This window comes from Bufo bufo, chromosome 1, assembly GCF_905171765.1.
Source record: "Bufo bufo chromosome 1, aBufBuf1.1, whole genome shotgun sequence".
Classification (NCBI taxonomy): Eukaryota; Metazoa; Chordata; class Amphibia; order Anura; family Bufonidae; genus Bufo; species Bufo bufo.
The window spans coordinates 781170361-781188513 of record NC_053389.1 but is presented as its reverse complement, the minus strand read 5'-3'; positions in this window follow the sequence as shown (position 1 = coordinate 781188513).

Sequence of the window (18153 nt, the reverse complement as noted above, 5' to 3'; positions counted from 1 at the left end):
TTTGAAGAAAAATTAATCATAAATCACCCCATCTTCCAAGGATGAATCAAATATTACAGAAGATACATTGATGACCTGTTTATGATCTGAGATGGGAGTGAAGAAACTGCAAATACGTTCTGTGAAGTATTAGATGGGACTGATTGGGTTATCTCTCTCACCCCAAAATTCAGTAACACTGAAATAGAGTTCCTTGACATCATCATTTCAGTCGCAAAGAAGCAGCTAACCACAAAAAAATATTTCAAGGCAGTGGACTTGAACAGTTATATCCACTATACCAGCTTTCACCATAGAAAGTGGCTAAAAAACATACCTTACAGTCAATGTAGGAGAATAAGACGCAATTGCACCAAGGATGAAGACTACAAACTAAAATCCTGGAAAATAGATTCAAGGAGAAAGGCTATCCTAAACTACTCAATAAAAATGCCATGAAAAGAAGCAGCCAAAAGCCGCAAGAGGAATGCTTGGTCTTGGTCACCATACTAACATTCAGAAAACAACAGAAGAGGTACGGTTCATCACTCAGTAGAACACATCCAACTCATATATTCAGAAAAGCCTTGAAAAACATTGGCATATTCTCCAACAGGACCCATACCTGACCAAATACCTCCTAGGCATCCCCAAAATTACTTATAGGAGAGCACCAACCATTAAAAACATACAGGCTCAAAGTAGACCAAAACAACACATGGAGCCTAAAATAAAAAACACACCTAACAACGACATCAAGAAGGGGAGCTACAGATGTGGGGCAAAGAACTGTCTGTGTTGCAGCATCATCACACACAACAAAACAACTTTTTCTTCCAACCACAACAGTACTACATTCCCAATATAATATCATCTTACATTTCCTTCGTCCTACGTCATATATCTGATCGAATGTGAATGCGGCCTACAATGTGTAGGTCTCACCACACAAGCTCTCCATTGCCGGGTAAATCAACACCGATACAACATCTGGAAACAATATTTAAAGCACGGTGTCTCCAGGCATTGCGCAAACACCCCCGAAAAAGAAACACAAGCTCATAATCACTCCGATCGACTTCATACCTGAAAATCCATGTAATAGGTTTGAGAACCTACAGAAAAGAGAAGTCTATTGGATATACCAGCTAGGCACACTCACTCCACATGGTCTTAACGAAATAAGCGAGACCATTCTAAAACAACTTCAACAGTACCAGTCCACCAAAGTGACGATCTGTCTTTCCTAATATTTCCCTCCAACAGCGGCAATCTATGAAAATCGGTTATCTACCATTACACTGTTTCCAGATACACCCCCATAACAAATAATTCATTACGATGCTTCGACCCAAACCCAATGTCCTTCTCTAGCAACACCACATAGGGTGTAACAACCAATAAGCCTTCAAGCCAGCGATTTGGTAGCAGCACCCCCATACTGTGCACCATAAGTGCTGCTAGTTTAGTGTACACGGTATACATTAGTGTTCTAGTTTTAACACATAGGCATCCACTAATGTAATTCTACTATTTTATCGGTCTGATTAACTAAAAATACGCTTTCCATAACCCCCCCCCACGTCTGTAAAGTTTCCACCTGCCTAACTAAGGTGGTGTGAACCTCTATATGGATTTTATTCTTGTTGTCATTTTATCTTTTTTATTATAAATTTTTTACTCCTATTTGGCCTAAATTTTACTGCTATTTCTAAACCTATGGTATGTATGCATATATTTATTTACTTGTTTATCTATATATTTTCTGTACAAGTCTAAAACTTTCTCCTTACTAGAGCGAGTGCCCGTTGTTGATAAATCTCTTTTATAAGAAGAAAAACAAAAGCCACGCCCCCTTTTTCTCCTGCAGGGCGCCAAAACTGTTTTAAATACAATGCATGTTCTTATCAACACTCCATAAAGCATACTGTCCTGAGGAAGAGGGCTGTACGCCCTTGAAAAGCGTAGACAGCTTTATCATCATTAAAGAAAAAACACCCAAGCCGTCGAGCGGATCGATTTTATATACCTACAGCGCCGGAAAGTGGTCCTAATTTTCTTAAACCGTCTAATAAACACAGTTTTACTCCAGGTTTCCATAACAACCCAGTCATTTTTCTTTACTGCTTAAAGGGGCGGGCACTGTGGAGGTCACTGTTTTTAACCCCTTAGGGACTGGGCTCATTTTCACCTTAAGGACCAGGCCATTTTTTGCTAATCTGACCAGTGTCACTTTATGTGGTGATAACTTTAAAACGCTTTGACTTATCCAGGCCATTCTGAGATAGTTTTTTCGTCCCATATTGTACTTCATGACACTGGTAAAATAGAGTAAAAAAATGTTTTTTATTATTTATAAAAAAAATACCAAATTTACCAAAAATTTGAAAACATTTGCTAATTTTTAAGTTTCAATTTCTCTACTTCTATAATACATAGTAATACCTCCAAAAAATAGTTATTACTTTACATTCCCCATATGTCTACTTCATGTTTGGATCATTTTGGGAATTCAATTTTATTTTTTGGGGATGTTACAAGGCTTAGAAGTTTAGAAGCAAATCTTGAAATTTTTCTGAAATTCTTTAAAACTCACTTTTTAAGGACCAGTTCAGGTCTGAAGTCACTTTGCGAGGCTTACATAATAGAAACCACCCAAAAAGGACCCCATTCTAGAAACTACACCCCTCAAGGTATTCAAAACTGATTTTACAAACTTTGTTAACCCTTTTAGGTGTTCCACAAGAATTAATGGAAAATAGAGATACAATTTCAAAATTTCACTTTTTGGGCAGATTTTCCATTTTAATATTTTTTTTCCAGTTACAAAGCAAGGGTTAACAGCCAAACAAAACTCAATATTTATGGAGCTAATTCTGTAGTTTACAGAAACACCCCATATGTCGTCGTAAACTGCTGTATGGGCACACGGCAGGGCGCAGAAGGAAAGGAATGCCATACGGTTTTTGGAAGGCAGATTTTGCTAGACTGGTTTTTTGACACCATGTCCCATTTGAAGCCCCCCTGATGCACCCCTAGAGTAGAAACTCCAAAAAAGTGACCCCATTTTAGAAACTACGGGATAGGGTGGTAGTTTTGTTGGTACTATCTTAGGGTACATATGATTTTTGGTTGCTCTATATTACACTTTTTGTGAGGCAAGGTAACAAGAAATACGGTAGCTGTTTTGACACCGTTTTTTTTTTATTTACAACATTCATCTGACAGGTTACATCATGTGGTATTTTTATAGAGCAGGTTGTCACGGACACGGCGATACCTAATATGTATTCAAATTTTTTATTTATATAAGTTTTACACAATGATTTCATTTCTTGAAAACAAAAAAAATATGTTTTAGTGTTTCCATAGTCTGAGAGCCATAGTTTTTTCAGTTTTTGGGCGATTATCTTGGGTAGGGTATGATCTTTGCAGGATGAGATGACGGTTTGATTTGCACTATTTTGGGGTGCGTATTACTTTTTGTTCGCTTGCTATTACACTTTTTGTGATGTAAGGTGACAAAAAATAGCTTTTTTTACACTTTTTTTTTTTTTTTTTGTTCACCTGAGGGGTTAGGTCATGTGATATTTTTATAGAGCAGGTTATTACGGACGTGGCGATACCATATATATATATATATATATATATATATATATATATATATACTTTTTTCAATTTACTTAAGATTTACACAATAATAATAATAATAATAGCCCTTTTAAAACACAGAAAATGATGTTTTAGTGTCTCCATAGTCTGAGCCATTTATTTATTTATTTTTTCTTTGGCGATTGTCTTAGGTAGGGGCTAATTTTTTGCGGGATGAGGTGACGGTTAGATTGGTACTATTTTGGTGGGCATACGCCTTTTTGATCGCTTACTGTTGTACTTTTTGTGATGTAAGGTGACAAAACATGGTTTATTTAGCACAGTTTTTATTTTTTACGGTGTTCATCTGAGGTGTTAGGTCATGTGATATGTTTATAGAGCCGGTTGATACGGACACGGCGATACCTAATGTCTTTTTCCTATTTTTTACCAATTTATTTTTTTTACTTTATTTGGGGGAAATTTTTTTTTTTTTACTTTCTTTTTAGGGGGTCACACTCACAGATATCTTCGCAGACACGATTGTCCAAACTCTTGCTTTATTTCAGACACTTTAGCAAAGCGCAGGTTAAGAAGTCGCAGCTTCAACTTATCATGTGTGACATCCACACAAACCCTTGCCCGGCTAGGCTCTAACTAAACACATAAGCATATCCCTGACTCACCTAGAGAGCCCTGTTCACACATGGAACACAAATGCGGCTTTCCTCAGCCATTCAGCCCAGCAACATCCAGGCTGTGACACTTCAATACCTTTTGGGGGATTGTGGCCCAGTAGTCCTCCCGACTCTGGCCTCGTGATCCTTGTTTCACAGGCGTCACCGTGTCCCCAAAAGTTCAGGCTATCGCCTAGCCTCGTGGCCCCTCAGCTCACCCGGCTGAGACCACTCACACAGAGCCTCACCAGGACTCTGCTTCACAAGACACTCCAGAGTGAGCCACACCCAAGATCCAGTAGCAGGATTAAATAGGATTCCTGGACATGAGCATGCCCTAAGTCCCGGACTGGAGCATGGGGAACAGGCACCCACCAAACACATTGCCTGTTCCCAGTAAAAGCCCGCCCTGAAATAGCTGAACCAGCTACACTATCTATATGGTGTCCCCCAACTACTTTAGAGGACACCTGGACTACACTGTGTGCAGAATTATTAGGCAAATGAGTATTTTGACCACATCATCCTCTTTATGCATGTTGTCTTACTCCAAGCTGTATAGGCTCGAAAGCCTACTACCAATTAAGCATATTAGGTGATGTGCATCTCTGTAATGAGAAGGGGTGTGGTCTAATGACATCAACACCCTATATTAGGTGTGCATAATTATTAGGCAACTTCCTTTCCTTTGGCAAAATGGGTCAAAAGAAGGACCTGACAGGCTCAGAAAAGTCAAAAATAGTGAGATATCTTGCAGAGGGATGCAGCACTCTTAAAATTGCAAAGCTTCTGAAGCGTGATCATCGAACAATCAAGCGTTTCATTCAAAATAGTCAACAGGGTCGCAAGAATCGTGTGGAAAAACCAAGGCGCAAAATAACTGCCCATGAACTGAGAAAAGTCAAGCGTGCAGCTGCCAAGATGCCACTTGCCACCAGTTTGGCCATATTTCAGAGCTGCAACATCACTGGAGTGCCCAAAAGCACAAGGTGTGCAATACTCAGAGACATGGCCAAGGTAAGAAAGGCTGAAAGACGACCACCACTGAACAAGACACACAAGCTGAAACGTCAAGACTGGGCCAAGAAATATCTCAAGACTGATTTTTCTAAGGTTTTATGGACTGATGAAATGAGAGTGAGTCTTGATGGGCCAGATGGATGGGCCTGTGGCTGGATTGGTAAATGGCAGAGAGCTCCAGTCCGACTCAGACGCCAGCACGGTGAAGGTGGAGTACTGGTTTGGGCTGGTATCATCAAAGATGAGCTTGTGGGGCCTTTTCGGGTTGAGGATGGAGTCAAGCTCAACTCCCAGTCCTACTGCCAGTTTCTGGAAGACACCTTCTTCAAGCAGTGGTACAGGAAGAAGTCTGCATCCTTCAAGAAAAACATGATTTTCATGCAGGACAATGCTCCATCACACGCGTCCAAGTACTCCACAGCGTGGCTGGCAAGAAAGGGTATAAAAGAAGAAAATCTAATGACATGGCCTCCTTGTTCACCTGATCTGAACCCCATTGAGAACCTGTGGTCCATCATCAAATGTGAGATTTACAAGGAGGGAAAATAGTACACCTCTCTGAACAGTGTCTGGGAGGCTGTGGTTGCTGCTGCACGCAATGTTGATGGTGAACAGATCAAAACACTGACAGAATCCATGGATGGCAGGCTTTTGAGTGTCCTTGCAAAGAAAGGTGGCTATATTGGTCACTGATTTGTTTTTGTTTTGTTTTTGAATGTCAGAAATGTATATTTGTGAATGTTGAGATGTTATATTGGTTTCACTGGTAAAATAAATAATTGAAATGGGTATATATTTGTTTTTTGTTAAGTTGCCTAATAATTATGCACAGTAATAGTCACCTGCACACACAGATATCCCCCTAAAATAGCTAAAACTAAAAACAAACTAAAAACTACTTCCAAAAATATTCAGCTTTGATATTAATGAGTTTTTTGGGTTCATTGAGAACATGGTTGTTGTTCAATAATAAAATTAATCCTCAAAAATACAACTTGCCTAATAATTCTGCACTCCCTGTAGAGCTTTTATAACACCAAGGCCGGGTGGAGTATTACTCATACAGCTTCCGGCCTGTGAGATCCAGGGGGCTGGATCTCACAGGGTCTCCACCAGAAGGCAGCCACGAGGCCTAAGGAAGGCATCGCGCTGCCTTCCATTCCATCGGGTCCCCATTACAGCCGCACGGGGACCCGATGTCACCGCCGCCCGCCGCAAACCGCAGTTCTGATTTGACCTGCGGTTTGCGGCGATCGCCGACACGGTAGGGTCAGTGGGATCCCCCGCGCATTGACCCAAGGTGCCTGCTCAATGATTTGAGCAGGCACCTTGTTCCGATCACCGCGCGGCGGTGATCGGAAATACTCAGGACGTACAGGTACGCCCTGTGTCCTTAAGTACCAGGACATCAGAGCGTACCTGTACTACCTGTGTCCTTAAGAGGTTAAAGGGGCGGGCACAGTGGAGGTCACTGTTATTAAAGGGGCAGGCGCTATAAAGGTCACTGTTAAAGGGGCGGTCACTGTGAAAGTCACTGTTAAAGGGGTGAGTACTGTGCAAGTCACTGTTAAAGGGGCGGTCACTGTGAGTCACTTTTAAAGGGGCGGGCACTGTAGAGGTCTCTGTTAAAGGGGCGGCCACTATGAAGGTCACTGTCAAAGGGGTGGTCAATGCTAAAGTGGCGGTTAATGTTGAAGGGGCGGGCACTGTGGAGGTCAATGTTAAATGGGCAGGTACTGTAGAGGTCATTGTTATGGGGGAACACACAGAAACATAAAATGAAATAGATGAAATATACCCGTGCGAAGCCGGGTCCTTCTGCTAGTTTCATATACAGTATTTCTTAAAGTTCTACTAAACCCATATATCTTAGAGGGTTGCCTACCTTGGCCAAGTTCTTTCAAAATGCTCTCAAAGACCTCATGTCCCTAAAGTTCTATGAATACTTTGTATGCCGCCGTATGGTGCTTCTACATGAGCAGAGATAAAGTTAAGATAATTGTATGGGGTCCCCATCAAAAAGATGTTTCCGATGAGTATAGGTCTAGGTATAGCACTGGGATTTAGGAAGCCTCCCCTTCTGGGCAATTCGGCTGCCCTGGGAAGATAATGCTCTCTTTATAGACGTTGCGTCACTAACAGGGGCGTAGCTAAAGACTCATGGGCCCTGGTGCAAGAGTTTGGCTTGGGGCCCCCCTTCCCTCAGTACTTTGTGGCCAGGGGCAAGTAAGCCCATAGCCTTCATGCTGTCTGAGGTAAAAATTGAAACAGCACCTCCCTCATACCAAACTTTTGACCCAACCGCTTCCTTCCAGCCAGAACTGTAATTTGACCAGCATGCACTTTCTATAATACCAGCACAAGGGTCTTTGGGCCTCCTCAGGCTCCTGGGCCCGTTAGAGACTGCTACCACTGCACCCCCTATAGCTACGCTCCTGGTCACTAAAGTTTTTCCAACAGCTTCAGTGACATAACTGCCCAGTTATATGGTAGTTGCCCATATGTTTATCAGTTGTCCCTGGAGATTCCCGAGAAACTCAAATTCCCAAGTATCTGTAGAGAGGAGGCTGTATGGCAGATGCAAGCGTGGGTAAGAAGGAAAAATTCTCATAGGTTATTTGACCAATACAAGTCTGGAGCCATATTTCATGTGATTTACTTGTCTGAGACATCACTGCAACATTATGAAGACAGATATTAGAGGGTGCATAATTTCCTTAGGAACCTTTTTGATGTGCAGCTGTGGAAAATCAACAGCATATCCATCCCATGTGGACATACCCTCAGTCTTTAATGGACAGACGATGGATGCCTTTATTAATTATATCATGACCTGCAGCACCAAGGGGTCTGTTGATTGTGGAGGTCCTGTTCCTTGGCTTCCAGGTGATTAGTTGCTTTCCCAGGAGGTTTCAGACCCACCATACATTTAAAGGAAGCCTATCATCAACATTTGTGCCACAGTCTTCTACCTAGTTTTCTCCCTTTCTCTCTAGGAGACAACTGCCAATCATCAGCAGATGGGCGGGAGAGCAGGAGATTATGAATAACCATGACTCTTCTCAGGTAGATTTGACTCTTTTCAAGGCCTGGGCTGCAATTATGATGCCAGTCCTCAGCAACCACTTACTTTTAGCTCATGAGTGACACACCGCTGAAATCAGCATTTCTATCACTATTTTATGCTGCCCTCAGTGAGGTCAGCATAAAGTTGATGACAGGTTTCCCTTTAAATGCTAACTAGCTAGAAGCTGTTTGCACAAACTTCCATTAGATGGAGCCAAAGCAACATGAATACTAGAACACATAATTGATGCCTGTTGAAGGCATGACAGTTAGGGTTCATTCACACGACCGTGGTTTTGTTCCGCATCCGAGCCGCATTTTTTGCGGCTCGGGTGCGAAACGATTCACTTCAATGGGGCAGCAAAAGATGCGGATAGCACTCCGTGTGCTGTCGGCATCCGTTGCTCCATTCCGTGGCCCCGCAAAAATTATAGATCATGTCCTATTCTGTCAATTTTGCGGACAAGAATAGACATTTGATAGATGTCTTGGAAATAGCTCACCGACCCCACAAACACAGGATGCGCACAATCTGATGATTCACCCTTCAAATTGAAATAACTGTTAATATAAGATTGGCACACTCATACATGCGGAGCCCCACGGAGTTTAAACAATTTATTATAACTGTACTTAGTTAAAATATAATAAAATACAATAAAATACCTTTATGAATAAAATATATAAGAAAAAATTAAACAGTAGATCCAGTTATTTCTATATTGCTCTAGTATGCTTATTGCAGATACTGTTAATATCCGAAATAAGAACAAATGCCCTGGATATAACTTGGTTATATATATATATATCTTTTGTGGACCTATATCTGGATCATATAATCACATATCAGGCTTGAACCTTTCATTGGGGGAGCAGCCCCACCGCATGTGGACCGCAGTAATCGACTATCCCCAGCAAAATATGCATACAATGGAGGATGTCGGCGCGTTCCACATGCACCACAAGAGCAAACTACACAGAATGTAGCAAATAATCATATGAAGGACGAGGGATCCTATCAGGGGGCCCCTTCACCTCTTCCGGATGCGCAGATGTCGGATATAGCAGCAGGTGACCGTAGACAAAATGGTGATGCCGACGACCAGAGCGCTGGCAAAACCGCCGATCAGGGGGATCAAGAGCAGATCACGGGCTGGGGCATAGGGGTAGAGTCTGATGGCATTGGACTTGGTGGAGGCAGCATTGTACCAGCTGTGGTCGGGGTACTGGAGCCAGGCGGTGACGGCACAGTGATAGGATCCCTCGTCCTCAGCCCCAATGATAGACACGCCACAGTGTTAGGGGTTGAGCAGCTCCTCCAGAATTGCCACTATATTTCTGTGTTTGTGTCTTGTTTTATATGTAGTGAATGTGCCTTTACCTGGCATTCCAACACTCTTTTGCACCTGTTAACCTCCATCACATGGTCTGATATGGGTGTGGCTCACAGTATGGCTTTGTTCACATTGCACCAGTATTCTTGCTGGGCAGTTGTGTGGAAGCTTGGCTGTGAGCTGGATTACATCACCCTCAGACCTTGTTCACACCATAGTTAGAGCAGTGGTAGGACCCTCTGCCATGCTGAGTGACCGTGACGTGGTGCATGATGGGCTCCGATATTTTCCTGACTGGAATATATTGGCGAAAGTCTCAGCTTTTAATACCTGCATTTATGACTTCCCAGTATAGTAAGTAGCATATCTGTTTGGTGCATTCTCTCTCTGTGTTACATATCAGGCTTGGTAGCAACTATCTGCTGAGTTTCAACAGTAAATCGCCAACATACATGTGTAACACTTCTTATTTGCGTAGTCCATACACTTCCCAAATAGTCTGTAATCAGTTTCTCATGAGAATCCTCTCATGGACTTTCATATGAATTTTCTTTCGAAAATATCAGAAAAAAAGGGGTTTTATCCAAAAGATTTTTCTATCCAGACATTCATTTATATTGGCATTCGAAAAAACGACATCACAGAATTAATGTCAAAGATCATATGTGAAGATTCTCTATAAACAAAAACTGTACTGATGTTTTTCTCAAAATGTACGTTAGAGTTATGGTCGATACCAATAACCCACAATTGTGGGCTTACCTTTCCTTTTTATTCAGCTGTTTTTTTTCGAGTAGTTAGTTCCGATTGCAGGCCGGCGTCCCGGTCTTTGCTGTGTCGGTTTTTCAGTACTCTATATTTCGCATGGGATATGTTCCCAGTAATCCCTTTCAGCTGATTGAAGGTAGGTGTGTGCAGAAAGCCTCTTTCTTGGATCCTCGATATTCTTTGTTGTTAACAGTGCACTGTTTGATCGAAGTTCAAGTCTTTCAGGGGTGAAACTTACGCCAGACGCGTTTCGGGGATAACTCTCCCCTTCCTCAGTGGCATCACCCCCTGAAAGTAAATGGTGGGTTTTTATATCCTTCAATAATCTTGTGAGAGAAAGGATCATGGGAAAAGAAGGGTGGTATCATGGAAAAAAACAGTGCCATGGAAGAGCAAGAATATGGATTCCTTCAATGTGGATCCTTCACATACATGGTTATTTTCTCAATGTTGAAAGTATTTCTTCTTACTCTAACTGTCTATAGTTGTTTCAAAGTTCATAGACAATATAATTTTGTCAATTTTCGAAATATTATTTATGCGATTTTTTTGCGTTTTTTCTTGTGATGCGTTTTTTTCTCTATTGATGCGTTTTTTTGATATTTTTTATATTTGTTCATACTGAATTAGCTGTATATCATATATTTAAAAAAAAAACATTGCTAAATCTAGTTATAAGGCAATTTCTAGTTTGTCCTTCAAAATCGTTAACTTCAAAGTTGAATCAGGTGGTGGTATGTCACATTCAGGGTCTGACATACCACCACCTGATTCAACTTTGAAGTTAACGATTTTGAAGGACAAACTAGAAATTGCCTCGATCAAACAGTGCACTGTTAACAACAAAGAATATCGAGGATCCAAGAAAGAGGCTTTCTGCACACACCTACCTTCAATCAGCTGAAAGTGATTACTGGGAACATATCCCATGCGAAATATAGAGTACTGAAAAACCGACACAGCAAAGACCAGGACGCCGGCCTGCAATCGGAACTAACTACTCGAAAAAAAACAGCTGAATAAAAAGGAAAGGTAAGCCCACAATTGTGGGTTATTGGTATCGACCATAACTCTAACGTACATCTTGCGAAAAACATCAGTACAGTTTTTGTTTATAGAGAATCTTCGCATGTGATCTTTTACATTAATTCTGTGATGTCGTTTTTTCGAATGCCAATATAAATGAAAGTCTGGATAGAAAAATCTTTCGGATAAAACCCCTTTTTTTCGGATATTTTCGAAAGAAAATTTTCGGACACTCTAGAAAATTCATATGAAAGTCCATGAGAGGATTCTCATGAGAAACTGATTACAGACTATTTGGGAAGTGTATGGACTACGCAAATAAGAAGTGTTACACATGTATGTTGGCGATTTACTGTTGAAACTCAGCAGATAGTTGCTACCAAGCCTGATATGTGATTATATGATCCAGATATAGGTCCACAAAAGATATATATGTAACCAAGTTATATCCAGGGCATTTGTACTTATTTCGGATATTAACAGTATCTGCAATAAGTATACTAGAGCAATATAGAAATAACTGAATCTACTGTTTAATTTTTTCTTATATATTTTATTCATAAAGGTATTTTATTGTATTTTATTATATTTTTACTAAGTACAGTTATAATAAATTGTTTAAACTCCATGGGGCTCCGCATGTATGAGTGTGCCAATCTTATATTAACAAGAATAGACATTTCTATAATGGGCCGTCTGTTCCGCAAATTGCGGAAGGCATCCGTGTTTTGCGGATCCACAATTTGCGGACCGCAAAACACGGCACGTTCGTATGAACAAGCCCTTATGCTGCCCTCACTGATTGATAGACGCCGATTTCTGCTGCCTTTCATTTATGACCTAATATTAGGTGCTTGCCAAGAACTGAATAATCTTTATTTATATATCGCAAACATATTCCACTGCATGGTCCATGCCAGATAAAGAGTCAGTTATACAATAGTTCCTACACAATAGCCGTTTTGTTAGTAGTAAAATACCGTCAATCGGTGGCGGGTGGGCAGGCAGAGAGGGAGCCGTGAACAGTAGGTGTGCCTACAAATCTGACCTTGTGACTCTGCAAGGCCTCTGCATCGCCTACATGACGCCAGGTATCCTCTGCATACATCACACGCTGGTATTAAACTCCTCTTTACGATCAAAACGAAATATACAAAAAGTTATGTCATGGTTGCAATGTTGCTTATTTGTCCTACCGTCCCATACACTAATAAGCCAGCCATAACGTAATTTAATGTCAAAGATTTGTCCACAGCAAATCCAAGTCTTTTCATGGGCAACTGTATGAGTAGTTGTGGAGTTGTTGCAGATGAATTGTGTGGATTTTTTGGGGGTGGATTTGTGGCAGTTAAATCCACAGTGATAAATCACATGTGAATGTACCCTAATGGAAAGATTGCCCCCCCGTAATAGCAACAGTGACCCCATGACTAATGTAAGATGGAAGCCAAAGCCCACTTTACAAATGGTGGCATCTTTGTGGATGAAGGCAAGATTGTCATCTCCTGTAAGAAAATGAGCAACTACTCCCCCCGCCCCGGGGGCTGGGATCGTGCATGGTGATGCAGTGTCCTGAAACACACTGCTTAATACTGTGATTGTGTTTCATGTAAATTGTGCTTGTATATAAGTTCCAATAAAGTTGCATAGGGAGGGGGAGGTTCTAAGAGGCCTCCCAGGGCCGACTCTACCCTGCACACAGTACAGAGGAGGAGGAGGAGGAGAAGGAGGTCAGTGTGTGTGTGTGTGATGTCTAAGGAAAAGCTGCACCTCAGCAGCCATCTTGGAGAGTTACAAAAACTCTAAAGTTAGTTCCATGTACCAGCCCATAGAAGGGAAAGATTACAGAAGAAACAGGCCACTCAGAGAGGGAGTGAGAATATTGGCAAAGGAAAGTAACTGTTGTTTATCAGGCTCTAGTCTCCTTTGCATTAGGTGGAGAGATTCTAAGCTACAAGTGTAACATCCCAGAGTATGTCACTAAAACTCTATCACCCTGCTATATAATGTTAAAGTGTGAATGTGTTATCACTCTGTGTAATCTGGCATTGCATTTATATTATCTGGATTCACTGGGACTGTTTAATATGTATATGCTGTAATTCTTGATGTACACCAGCAGGTGGCAGCAGTATGTAGGCAGTCTACAGTTAGTTAGTTAGTTAACAGACCTAGACTGGAATAGACCATTCCAGGCTAGCTTCCCCCTTTCTGAGGAGGAGTGGAATGTTCCCACATGCTACTTCAGAGGGAGGAAAGAAAGTTCTGGGCAGTGTACCAGCCACCCCCTGTTGGGGTAGGCTGCGTCAGTAGGAGCTCCCAGAAATAGGGACCCCCAACCAGGGATCCAAGCCTCCCTGAGGCCCAAGATCAACCTCCCCAGCCTGAGTCCCTTACCTCAGCTGGTGGACAAGAAAGCAGCCAACTTCAGAACTATCAGATCTCCAGGAAGAAACCACCATACCCTGCGAGCAGTCCTGTAAGTACAGATTCCAGAACAAGGAGAAGATAAGTACCTCGACAGCTAGTCAGGCCCATATCAAGCAGACCTCAGACAGAGCAGAAGACAGATACCTGCCCGATTCTTAAAGGCGTATGTACTAGATGCAGAATATATATACAGTACAGACCAAAAGTTTGGACACACCTTCTCATTCAAAGAGTTTTCTTTATTTTCATGACTATGAAGGCATCAAAACTATGAATTAACACATGTGGAATTATATACATAACAAACAAGTGTGAAACAACAGAAAATATGTCATATTCTAGGTTCTTCAAAGTAGCCACCTTTTGCTTTGATTACTGCTTTGCACACTCTTGGCATTCTCTTGATGAGCTTCAAGAGGTAGTCCCCTGAAATGGTTTTCACTTCACAGGTGTGCCCTGTCAGGTTTAATAAGTGGGATTTCTTGCCTTATAAATGGGGTTGGGACCATCAGTTGCGTTGAGGAGAAGTCAGGTGGATACACAGCTACTTTAAGGTCAGTCAGTCAGCCGAAAAATTGGGAAAACTTTGAAAGTAAGGGCTATTTGACCATGAAGGAGAGTGATGGGGTGCTGCGCCAGATGACCTGGCCTCCACAGTCACCGGACCTGAACCCAATGGAGATGGTTTGGGGTGAGCTGGACCGCAGAGTGAAGGCAAAAGGGCCAACAAGTGCTAAGCATCTCTAGGAAGTCCTTCAAGACTGTTGGAAGACCATTTCAGGGGACTACCTCTTGAAGCTCATCAAGAGAATGCCAAGAGTGTGCAACGCAGTAATCAAAGCAAAAGGTGGCTACTTTGAAGAACTTAGAATATGACATATTTTCAGTTGTTTCACACTTGTTTGTTATGTATATAATTCCACATGTGTTAATTCATAGTTTTGATGCCTTCATAGTCATGAAAATAAAGAAAACTCTTTGAATGAGAAGGTGTGTCCAAACTTTTGGTCTGTACTGTATATATAATTCCTGCCACATATTGCCAATACCTGCTGGGATCCTAGACTATTGCTATAAATTGTATGGATCTAAAGCTGCATATAATAACATCAAGTAAAGACAAGTTGGACCCTATTATCTGTGTGGAATTCCATCATTCCTCCATTACTCCTATTAACAGCACTAAATTTGTTGCATGTGAGCCAGGATACAGGAGTCCAGCCGTACTACAGGTAGGAGACACCGTTGACACAATACAGAGACAATATCCCCCTCTGGCATTCCTCACCTAGTACGTATGCTCATACCATCTTAAAGGGCCCTTCTACAGTACCTGCGCAAGCTGCAACTGGCGTCACAAACTTATACACATCTAAATCTGACCCACTGCATAGCAGCCCCAATGACCCAGTGTCCTGCTCATTGCACAAGCTGCCCACTATAACCAAGAATAGAAAGGCCATATGTCAGAATATAGTATTCCTAGAGAGGATACAGAAGTATATGATTATACAGTACAGCAGAGATAGTCCATCCCTCCAGCCTGGAGAAACAAGGGAGCAAAAACAAAATAGAGTTCCAACTCCCCTGCAGCCTGAGAATCATCCATGAATGTCAGAGTGAGTGCAGTTGGGGAAAATGAACCTTAATAAACTCCTCTATATTAAGCTGTCGCAGCAACTCTTAAAAGGCCAGACACCTACAATGTAGTGGTTGCCCATAGCAACGCAACGCAAAAAGTGTGCAATTTAACCTGCATTATATTGGAAGACTGTCACTGCCATGTCTGAACAAGGAGATAGTAAGCAGTCTGACCTTAGCAGGTTATTTGCAGCAGCCGCAGCTAGTTCCGGCGCAGCACCAAGCATCATGCCCTTAACAATGCCTTGTTTTCTAGTAACACCCTGGTTCCCATGATATGCTGGGGAAGCTCATATTTTAAGAGAATTTAAAGAAATAATGTTGTCTGTATTCAGATTGTATCCTGTGTCAGCAGAACAGCAACTAGAAAAACTCATTGCACAATTGGAAGGAGCCGTCCTCAGAGAAGTGAAATCCTGGCCAAGCTCAGATAAAAGAAAAGTGTGGCAGATATTTGAATGACTCTACACCACTTTTGAACCCTGGACTGTGTCAGAGGTCAAGATAAAATTCTTCAGCAAGAGATAGCAGCCCGAGATGTTATACAGGTAGACCCCCGTGAAGCAGAGGATCAAGATAAAACATTGAAGGAACAATTCATTGAAGGTGTTAGTACAGAAACCTTAAAGAGCCAGTTGAAGATGCCCTAGCTTCCTAGACTTCAAAGAGCTAGCTAGCAACAACAAACCTGTGCCAGTGCATGGGTACTGGGAGTCGACTCTTCAAGTGGGAGGAACCACACTACCCCAACAAGGTATCATCGTTGTGCATGTCAGGGAAGATAACAACCCTCCAGTAGGGCTGCAGTAAACGATTATTTTAGAAATTGAGTATTCTACCGATTATTTTTTACGATTAATTGAGTACTGTAATAAGAAAAAATTAATTAAAAGACTGTTTTCCTTTACAAAACCTCTTTAGACCCCCTGCCATCAGTCCCCAACACCCTTCGTTCCCCACTGTGCGATCAGCTCAAGTGCATCAGTTCCCCCCAGTGCCATTTGCTCTGTTCTCCCCAGTGCCATCAGCTCCCCCCTGTGCCATCAGCTCCATTTCCCCAGTGCCTTCAGCTCTCCCCCACCCCAGTGCCTTCAGCTCCACTCCCCCATTGCCTTCAGCTCTCCCCCACCCCAGTGCCATCAGCTCTCCCCACCCAGTGCCTTCAGCTCTCTCCCAACCAGTGCCTTCAGCTCTCCCCCACCCAGTGCCTTAAGCTCTCCCCCACCCAGTGCCTTCAGCTCCTCCCCCTCTGGCTCCCGCCCTTGTGTCTCATGTCCTTTCTTGGACTGCTGCAGCTCTTGACTGAACTGTCCCCAGTCATGGTCACGTCCCGACACTTTCTCCTTTACTTTGCAGGGCTCCTTCAGCAGAGCATGCTTGCCCCTACTGGCTTCTTTTACGTGCATCTGGGTCACTTCTTCCTTCTTTCCAGCAGTAGTTACCCCAGCTACGATGGCAGTTTCAGAGACCTCTGCTCCTTCAGTGGCCGCGGCTCCCTTTGGCTTAACTTTGGTCTCTGCAGCACCTGGGGACTTCACGTCAACCAACACATCGGCCTTAACTTTTCCAGCCTTTGTCTTCTCGAAGTCTCCAGTCTCTTTGGCCACCTTCTCATCCTTCTCGTACATGGCACCATACACTTGCCCTGTTAACTCCTCCCCCTCTTTCTCCCCGAGGCAGGAGGCACCAGGGTCTTCAGCAGACTCCTCATCTTCTGTCATTTTCTCCAGAGGCTCACCCAGGACACTGTTCTCCTTTTGGGGAGGAGTCAGGAGATACAGCCCATCGTAATAGCCCAGATCCAAAAACTGATCGTTCACCTCCTCATACTTCTTTCCCCAGCAGGCTGCTGGCTATTTGGAAGGCCTTGTATGCAGAGGAGACGTCTTCCAGGCCTGGGCTACACGCTACCACGGGTCTGTGGTCTTCGCCCTCCACCTCAGCCCCATCAACTGGTTCAGCAGAAGCATTTTCCATCTTCTCTGCCACAGCCAGCACCACAGTGCCACCATCTCCAGTCCCATTTTTAACAGACTCTGGCTTTATGACGTCTTTCAGAGAACTCTCCTCTTCAGGTTTCTCACCTTCCACCTGCTGCTCGAGAGCACACTTAGATTTCTCCAACTCCTCTTTTAAGCTCATGAGACCTTCCATCTCTGCTGAGTTGCTTGTTCAGCCTCTTCAATTCAGCACGCTCCAATTCAGGGCTCTAGCCAAGGAGAGGGCCTTGGTCTCCTTTTCCCAAGCATCAGTCTCTGCTTGGTCACGTTTTTCATCAGATCGAGCCGAGATGTATTTCTCTTCAGCTAGGAGCCAGTCAAACTTCTCTTGTTTCTTCGCTAGATTAGACATAACTTGCTTCTGGTGGTCCAGGTCCACCATCAGATCATCCAATTCTCGCTGAAGTTGGTTCTTGGTTTTCTCCACCTTTTCGTATATCACACCCTGTTTCTCCAGGAGCTGAACCATCAACTCCATGTTTTTCAGCAGTTTCTTTTCAGCTTTTTGCACAAGCTTGTGGGAAGTGCCCCGCTTTTGGGCCTCCGGTTCCAGCTGCTCCTTGCTCGGCTCTGCTGCAGTAGATGTAGGAGTATCACCATTCTCTTTCTGACTCTCCTTCT